Raw genomic sequence first — 8,349 nt, forward strand, 5'->3', positions numbered from 1 at the left:
AATCCCACTTCTGGGTATATATCCAAAGGACACAAAAACATTTTCTCTAAGAGATATCTGTACTTCTACGTTCATTGCATCATTATTCACAATAGCCAAGGTGTGGAAACAACCTAAGTGCCCATTAACGGATGAATGGATCAAACAAACGTGGTATATGGATGCCTGGGTGGCTCAGTCGGTTACACATCCAACTCTTGATTTAGGCCCAGGTCATGATCTCACAGTATGAGCCCTGCTTCAGGCTCTGTGCTGACAGTGGGGAGCCTGCTTGGGATTCTCTGTCTCCCTCTCTGCCCCTCCCTCTCAAAAATAAATAAATAAACATTAAAAAATAATGTGGTATATACATATATAAAGGAATATTATTCAACCTTAAAAAAAAGAAGCAAATGCTTTCATTTGCAAAAACATGGATGAAACTGGAGGACATAATGCTAAGTGAAATGAGCCCTACAGAGAAAACAAATACTGCATGGCATAACTAATATATGAAATCTAAAAAAAAGAAGAAGAAGAAAAAAAAAGTCAAACTCCTAACACACAGAATAGAAAAGTGATTGCCAGGGGCTAGGGCATGAGGGAAATAAGTAGAGGCTCGTAAAGGGGTATAAACTTTAAATTATAAGATAAATGACTGAGGATCTAATGTATACCATGGTAACCTAGGTTGGTAATGCTGTTTTGTATAATTGAAATTTGCTTAGCGGTGTCTGGGTGGCTCAGTTGGTTCATGAGTTTAAGTCCCCATCAGGCTCTGTGCTGACAGCTGGAGCCTGGAGCCTGCTTCGGATCTGTGTCTCCCTCTCCCTCTGCCCCTCCCCAACTTATGCGTGCATACGCGTTCCCAATCTCTCTCTCTCTCTCTCTCTCTCTCTCTCTCAAAAATAAACACACATTAAAAAAATTTTTTAAAGAAATCTGCTTAAAGACCAGAATTTAAATGCTCTTACCAAAAAAAGGCAATTATGTGATGTGATGGATGTGTTAATTAATCTTTTCACAATGTACATATGTCAGATCGTCATGTTGTACACGTCATGTATCTTACAATTTTATGTGTCAATTATATCTCTATAAAACTGAAAAAAAAAAAACAATCTGTTTGGCATAAACAGTAATTGTAGTTCTCATTTACTGAATGCTATGTGCCAGGAGTGTTTTTAACATAACACATCCAATTCTAAAAGCAACCCTCTGAGGCTTCATAGCTCCATTTTACAGATGAAAGAACTGAGGCACAAAGAGATTAAATAATTTATTTAAAGTCACATAATGTCTTTGGAGGATCCAGGATTCCAGCCCAGGTTTTCTAGCTCTGGAGTCTGAGGTCCTGCCTGTACTATTCTGTCTTTACAGTCCAATAAAAGAAATATTTAAAATATGTATTTTTATATGCATAGAACATTTTCAAGAAAGATACACTAGAAATTGGCAAAATAGTAGTTTCCTTTAGGAAGAGTGTCTCAGAATGAAGAAATGTTTACTTTTTATTTCAATCTCTCTATTTTTGTTGTTGATTTATTTGAGGAAGAGTTAAAGATTGTTCTTCATGTAACATTGGATATATACAAAACTATGTAATGGAACTATGTAATGGAATATTTTGAAGCATAATAAAATGAATTCCTGTGAATTACGCATCTTAGAATATTACCAATACTACACATTACCAATACATCAAGAATTCAGTTCTACTGTAACTTTCTAATCATGTGAATATGGTACTTTTTTTTTTTTTTTAAAGTTCAACTGGAGGTATTTGGATGGCACAACTACACCACTTTTGTATTCTTTATGAATTTCTAAATATTTTTTAAGAAATTAAAAAATAAAGTGGAGCGGTGGATTAGAATGTTACCTCCTCAAAAATGTAAGAGCTCTGAGTCCCAGTTACACAGGGGGATGTGAGAGCATGATAAACCTTGCAATGCCCAGGTTAAACCCCTATGTTCCTCACTGGAGACAATGTGAGACACCAGTGAAATATCCATTGTAAGTTCATTTAACAGGTTATTTTATAACCTCTCAAAGGGCAAGTGGATTCCAGAGGGAAAATAGCAATTTTATGCAAGTACTTTGCTTAAAAAAATAAGCGTATGAAAAAAATCACCCATGTCTAGAGACTCTTATCACTATTAACAATAACATGAGAACTTGTCTCCACAGGTACTATCCGCTTTTGTCACTCTACTCTTTGTCTTTGCCAACATCACTTTTGCTTTAAAAGAAGAAGAAGAAGAAGAAGAAGAAGAAGAAGAAGAAGAAGAAGAAGGAGGAGGGGGAGGAGGAGAAGGAGGGGGAGGAGGAGAAGAGGAAGGAGAAGAAGAAAAGAAAAAAGTGCCTAAAAACCTTGGAACCCAACGATCTTTCCTACATGAGTCTGGGATGAACAAGCACGTATTGTTCAACAGTTCTATAATAAAGTTAAGGACCTTTAATAATAATGTCAGCACATTGATGATATTGTCAAAAGCTTTATTCTAATTCTGAACACACAGGCAGAATAAGCTGCTTATTGGTGCTTTTAGGTGTTCTTTTAAAAGCCTTTAAAAACCTGGTTTTTAAAATCTTTAAAATCTTTAAATATGAAATCTTTAGCACTTAATGGAGACGTTTCAATTCTTGAGAAAGCTACTTACGTGAAATAATGTTTTTCATTAACAAATTGAGCCCCAACAAAATTTTTCAAATAAATTCAAGTTTCTTAGAAATACATTTTATATAATACATTCTTTTCAAGTGATAGTTTACTTCTTTCACTACAAACTATTGAAATGACAATTCAGGAAATTGGATGTGAAGATGCTATTTGAAACACTACAAACATAAAAAACATATCCTTCAGCATAATCTTGGCATTGCTGGCACAGATGTGATTTCAGCAGAAGGATCTTAAAAGTATGAGCCAACAAGCCATGTTTCTAGAATAATCTATGCATTTTTACATTCATTTTAGAATACATTTTAAATACATATAGGAGCCACTTGAAATAATGTATCATTCTACTTCCAAACAGTTACCACTGTTATTATTTATATTATTGCTACTGTTCTTTGAATATAATTTATTGATGGTCTAGTAGATGTCAAGAATCTACTAGATGCCTTGGGGCGCCTGGGTGGCTCAGTCGGTTTGAGCCCCTGATTTTGGCTCAGGTCATGATCTCACAGCTTGTGAGTTCGAGCCCCACATTGGGCTCTGTGCTGATGGCTCAGAGCCTGGAGCCTGCTTCGGATTCTGTGTCTCCCTCTCTCTCTGCCCCTAACCCACTCTCATTCTATCTCTGTCTCTCTCAAAAATAAATAAACATAAAAAAAAAGAAAAAAAGAATCTACTAGATGCCTTATCTAATCTACACAATTCCGCAATTCTTTGATGAGGAAATGAAAGGTGACTCAAGGTCCCACTGCAGGAAAATGGCAGCAATAGCCTATAACCTGAGCTCAACCACCTTAAAAGTCTCTCTTTAATGACCGATGCATCCTCCCATGTTTCTGTATATAAACCATAGTTTTTCATCTGGGTTGGAAATCAGCATTCACTGTAATTTTAAATTAAATTTTTAAATTTAAATTAATTTTACATTGGCACTTAAAAAACTGGGGCAGCTAATCAATCTGTAATAAACTGGCATTTTTATTCCTTACCACTGAACTCTCCATCAGTCTTCCTTCCTCTCCTCATACAACATTTTAAATCCACCTATCCACACAACTTTATGATCAAACCAAGTGCTATGAAATACATTAGGGATGACCCAGAAAGCAAGATAAGAGACTGATACCTTCAGCAATTTGAAAGGTGATAGAAAAAATTACCTGTGGCATAGGCCAGCTTGAGACATAGGCTCAGATAGTGACTCAAGAGCAAGATTCTTTGACATTTTAGGAGTCTTTGATAAATGCTACCTTGTGTCATAGATTGGAAGCTGACTCTGAAACAGTGATTGGCCTGCAGAAGGTTTCTAGGAAGTGCCCCTGTGGAAAGGAGGGATCAGAAGCAAGATGGGGCAAAGGGAGAAGGTAGGCTGGGATGCAGTCCCAATGAAGGCCCATCTGACCCTACAGGCAGCTCTGCAGCTGGGATGGCCCTTCAGCAATATCCAAGTTGAGGCAAAGGTGCTAGGAAACTATACCTACTGATTGCTCGGTTTTCGAGGCTGCTCTAGAAGGAAGCCAGATCTTGGGAGAGGTAGTTTTCTTCAGCTGAAGACATGCCACAAAGGTGTTACAGCTGCAGACCATCTTACAACAGTATCTTCAGCAGCTGAAAGGGGTCAGAGCCACACATCACAGGTTCACCACATGTTATGGGTTGAATTGTATCTCCCAAAATCCGTATGTTGAACCCCTATTCTCTAGGACCTCAGAATGTGAACTTATTTGGAAATACAGTCACTGCAAAGTAGTTAGTTCGTTACTTAAGTTGAGGTCACACTGGAATAGAGTGGGCCCTTAATCCAATCTGACTCACAAGGGGGAATTCGGAGAGATGCACACTGGGAAAACAAGTTCTCACTCAAGACCCACAAACCCACATATAACTCAGTGGTTCATCCCAGATGCAGACCCATACACAGGTGCACAGGGAAGATGTAGAAGTCATAAAGGACCTTTCTCAGAACAGCGGCTTCTCCTGACTTGTAGGAATGCTTTAGCTTTCCGAAGAGAACAAAAACTGCTTCTGATGAGAGCTCCTAGGGTCAGACTACAAGGCTCTGACCTGCCTTTTCACCATGTGTTTTAATCATTTAGATGAGACACTGATGTCATGTTAAACCTTGAGAAGAACAGACCTTGGAGGAAGTTACTTTTGTGTGACAGAACCAATATCCAAAAAGATTAAACAATAAGATAAACCTAATGATGAAATACGTCACAGAAATATGTAGTATCATGTCCTCTGTTAAAAATAAGTGCATTTATTTATTTCTTAATGTTTATTTTTGAGAAAGAGAGAGAGACAGAGCATGAGAGGGGGAAGGGCAGAGAAAGAGGGAGACAGAATCTGAAGCAGGCTCCAGGCTCTGAGCTGTCAGCACAGAGCCCCAACACAGGGCTGGAACTCACGAACCACGAGATCATGACCTGAGCTGAAGTCGGATGCTTAACCTACCTAGCTGCCCAGGCAACCCAAAAATAAGTTTAAATACAGGACGAGAAATAAATATATATTAAAAATGACTTGTAGGTTTTCATGGACCATAAGCTCATTTCGGTCAACTATAAAGAGACTGGCCAGGGGCTAATGAGATAGCAGTCTTTGTCAATGAAGTCCAAGATGAAAGCAGAGATTGTCCAGCTCTCCTCCAAGCTGGTCAGACCACACCTAGGGTGTTCAATTCAGGTATCACATTCCCCAGGGCTCCTGCCAAACCAAAGTCTACTCAGAAGAAATTAGCAGGATGATCAATGACCCATGTCATTTCACGTTCAGAAGAAAATGGAAGAAACTGGGAAGAATTTACCATAAAACAAACAGGAAACAAAGGTTGAAAACCTACTGTAGACAAGAGATTAAGTTTGCTCTGATGGGTCCTGAGAAGCAGGGCTTTCTGAGACACCAATCACTGTTAGTTGAAGAGGAACTTAGGAACCATTAGAGCTCTGCAGAGAAACAAACAGAGAGCAATGAGCTCCCCGAAATTTGTTCCAGGTGTGTCTCACCCCCTTGCCAGGCATAGCAGAGAAAATACGTACATCAGATAGAGAATATGCCTTCTGTGAACCAACGTTCTGTGATTCACCCAACACCTCAGCGCATACTTGCCACCTGTTCACCAGCCCCTTTGCACTTTGTATTTCAATCTTCTACCTTCCAGTGCCTGCCAGGCAGGTGCTTAGTAATTGTTAGCAATTATTACCTTATACACACTCTTCCTTCTCTGTCCTAGGTCTCTAACCTCTTCTGTCAACTTCTATGGGCTTTTTACTCCTCTCTTCCCCCCACCCCCAACAATATAGGCACTCGTAGCCTTAACTAAGGTGCTGCTGGGAAGCTGTGAGTATAGGGAGGAAACTCAAAATATGGTGAAGCCTGTCCCCTCTTATTCTTCCATCTGAGCAATTCCCCCACTGCATCTTACAAAAACAGGAAGACTAAAGACAGTTTCCAAAGGCCCATTTCTTGAACTAAACCACGTGATAATGCTGGTAAGATAACACTGTACAAGGGAAGCAGTGAGGAAAACCATGCACAAGTCTCTCCGTCTGCTGAACATCATCTTTTCACTCATGCTGCTGGTGATAACACTTCTCCAGTGGCTTAGTGTATCAGCAACCTTCTAAACCAACCACATAAGTGTGGGCCACCAGCGCCCAAATTAATTAGCATTGTGAAATCATTACTGTGCTAGTCTGTGCCAACCCTTTTCTATCCCCACCTTTATCCCACCATCCCTAAAAGATATAAAACATGGGCTCAGAAGAGCTTGCCCTATGATACTGCTATCATTATGAACACAAGTGTATTGGGAACAACAACAACAAAAGGTTTCTTTAAGAGAAAATACAAGTAACAGCATTAACTAAGTTACTGCCATCAGAAACTAAAACTCCCCATGCTGTCAGTATCTCCCTCTCCTGGATGTCCTTCATACCCAGATTTTTCTGGTCCCACCTGGATTTGCTCCCTGCCAACTACAGCACCATTTCTTTCAAGCCCTCAGCTGGGTTCTTGGTTCCTTAGATCGCTTGAAACCGAACATTTATTTTCCAGAGCCCTTAATAAGGTTTCTTTCTTTGCGGTGATACCATACGCCCTACCCTATGTTCACCACACGTTCCCATGCTAGGTATTTAGGTGGGGAGGGGGAGATGGAAGAGAAAAGTTGCTAGGCAATCACCGGTCACCTTTGGCAATAATTTTGCAGTTCACAGATCCCACACCACCACCACCACCACCACCACCACCACCACCACCATCACAAGAATAGTTTGTCCAACTCATACCACATTATCCACTGGTGACGTGCCACATTTGAACTTTTGTTTACAATCTATTAATTGCAAAACAGCCCAATTCTACTTCTAACTTGCCCTGGCTTGTAAGCAGGTCATCTTCTGCTACTACCTCAGTAGAGAGAATGACTCAAAGGGAGAGGCCAAAAGAACCTTTTATTCCAATTCACTGTGGTTCATTAAGACAACCTTAGGAGTGATTAACTGACCTTTCAGTTACCTACAAATTCTAAGCCTATAGAAAATTAGAATAAACCAAATCTTTGGATGGTGCCGGACTCCAGGAAGCAGAGGCAAGTCCTTTTCCCAGAGGATTCGGCTCTGAATGCAGTTAGAAGCTGCTTTTTCTGTGACCTGTTGAAGATTATCTTGAAACAATTTAAATAAAGTGTCCCCAAAAAATCCAATAATGCTGTACTAATTTTAACTGACAAATCTAGGTATTTGTGACTTTTAAATGTTAAGTAGTTAACTTATTCAAACTCCAAAAGGTAGGTCCTTAATAACATTTCAATAATAGGAAAACCTAGTAGACCACAAATGTCTCTCGATTAAGAAATGTGTAATATGAGGGAAATTATGCATGTATATGTATGTATGTGTTGTGTATATTAAAAGTAGGACCCATGGGGCCCATTTTATGTTAACTGGAAAAATAAACACAAAATCAGGGATGGAGTTAAGCTTAAAACCCCAAATATTAATTTCTTATCACCTTCCAAGCAAATGCTTTATGTATCTTAAAATATAGCCATCATTCTTTTTCTTTTGATAATTCCTATCTAACAGATAACAGGATAAAGGGGCAAATGTTTAAATGTGCCATAAAACTTAAACTATTGTAAATATATTTTTTTTCTTTAAAACTGAGGAAGGTAAAGTCAAACAAATTAAAAAAAAAAAACCAACAACTGAGACCGAGTGAGTCCTCTTCAGGATACCAAAGACAAACACCAGGCTGTTTTAATGACATTATAAGTTTTAACAAAAATATAAGGACAATCACTGGTTTGACTGATATTTCCTGAATGGAATTTTTTTATCAAATACACATCCTGGTTTGCTGCAAAGTAGATATATCTTAGACTTTCTGAATTTCTCTTCTTTTTACTGGGACTACTTTCTAATACCTTTTGAATTGCATATTTGTTACTTCTGGCACCATGGTACACAGCACGGGGAGGCAATATATGCCTAGTTTCTAGCCACTATTTTCCATGCAGTGTAAAAACCGACATCTAAAACAAGTACTTGCTTTTCTGAATATAACGACAACTTCAATTCTGCAGTCCAATTAGGTAAGTCACAGTGCTTGATATAAATTCTCCCTCTGCTAGATCTAATTGGTAACAATTAAATTTCACCAGTAGGTCTATTCCATATTAT

Source organism: Panthera uncia, chromosome A2 (genome assembly GCF_023721935.1).
Source record: "Panthera uncia isolate 11264 chromosome A2, Puncia_PCG_1.0, whole genome shotgun sequence".
NCBI lineage: Eukaryota > Metazoa > Chordata > Mammalia > Carnivora > Felidae > Panthera > Panthera uncia.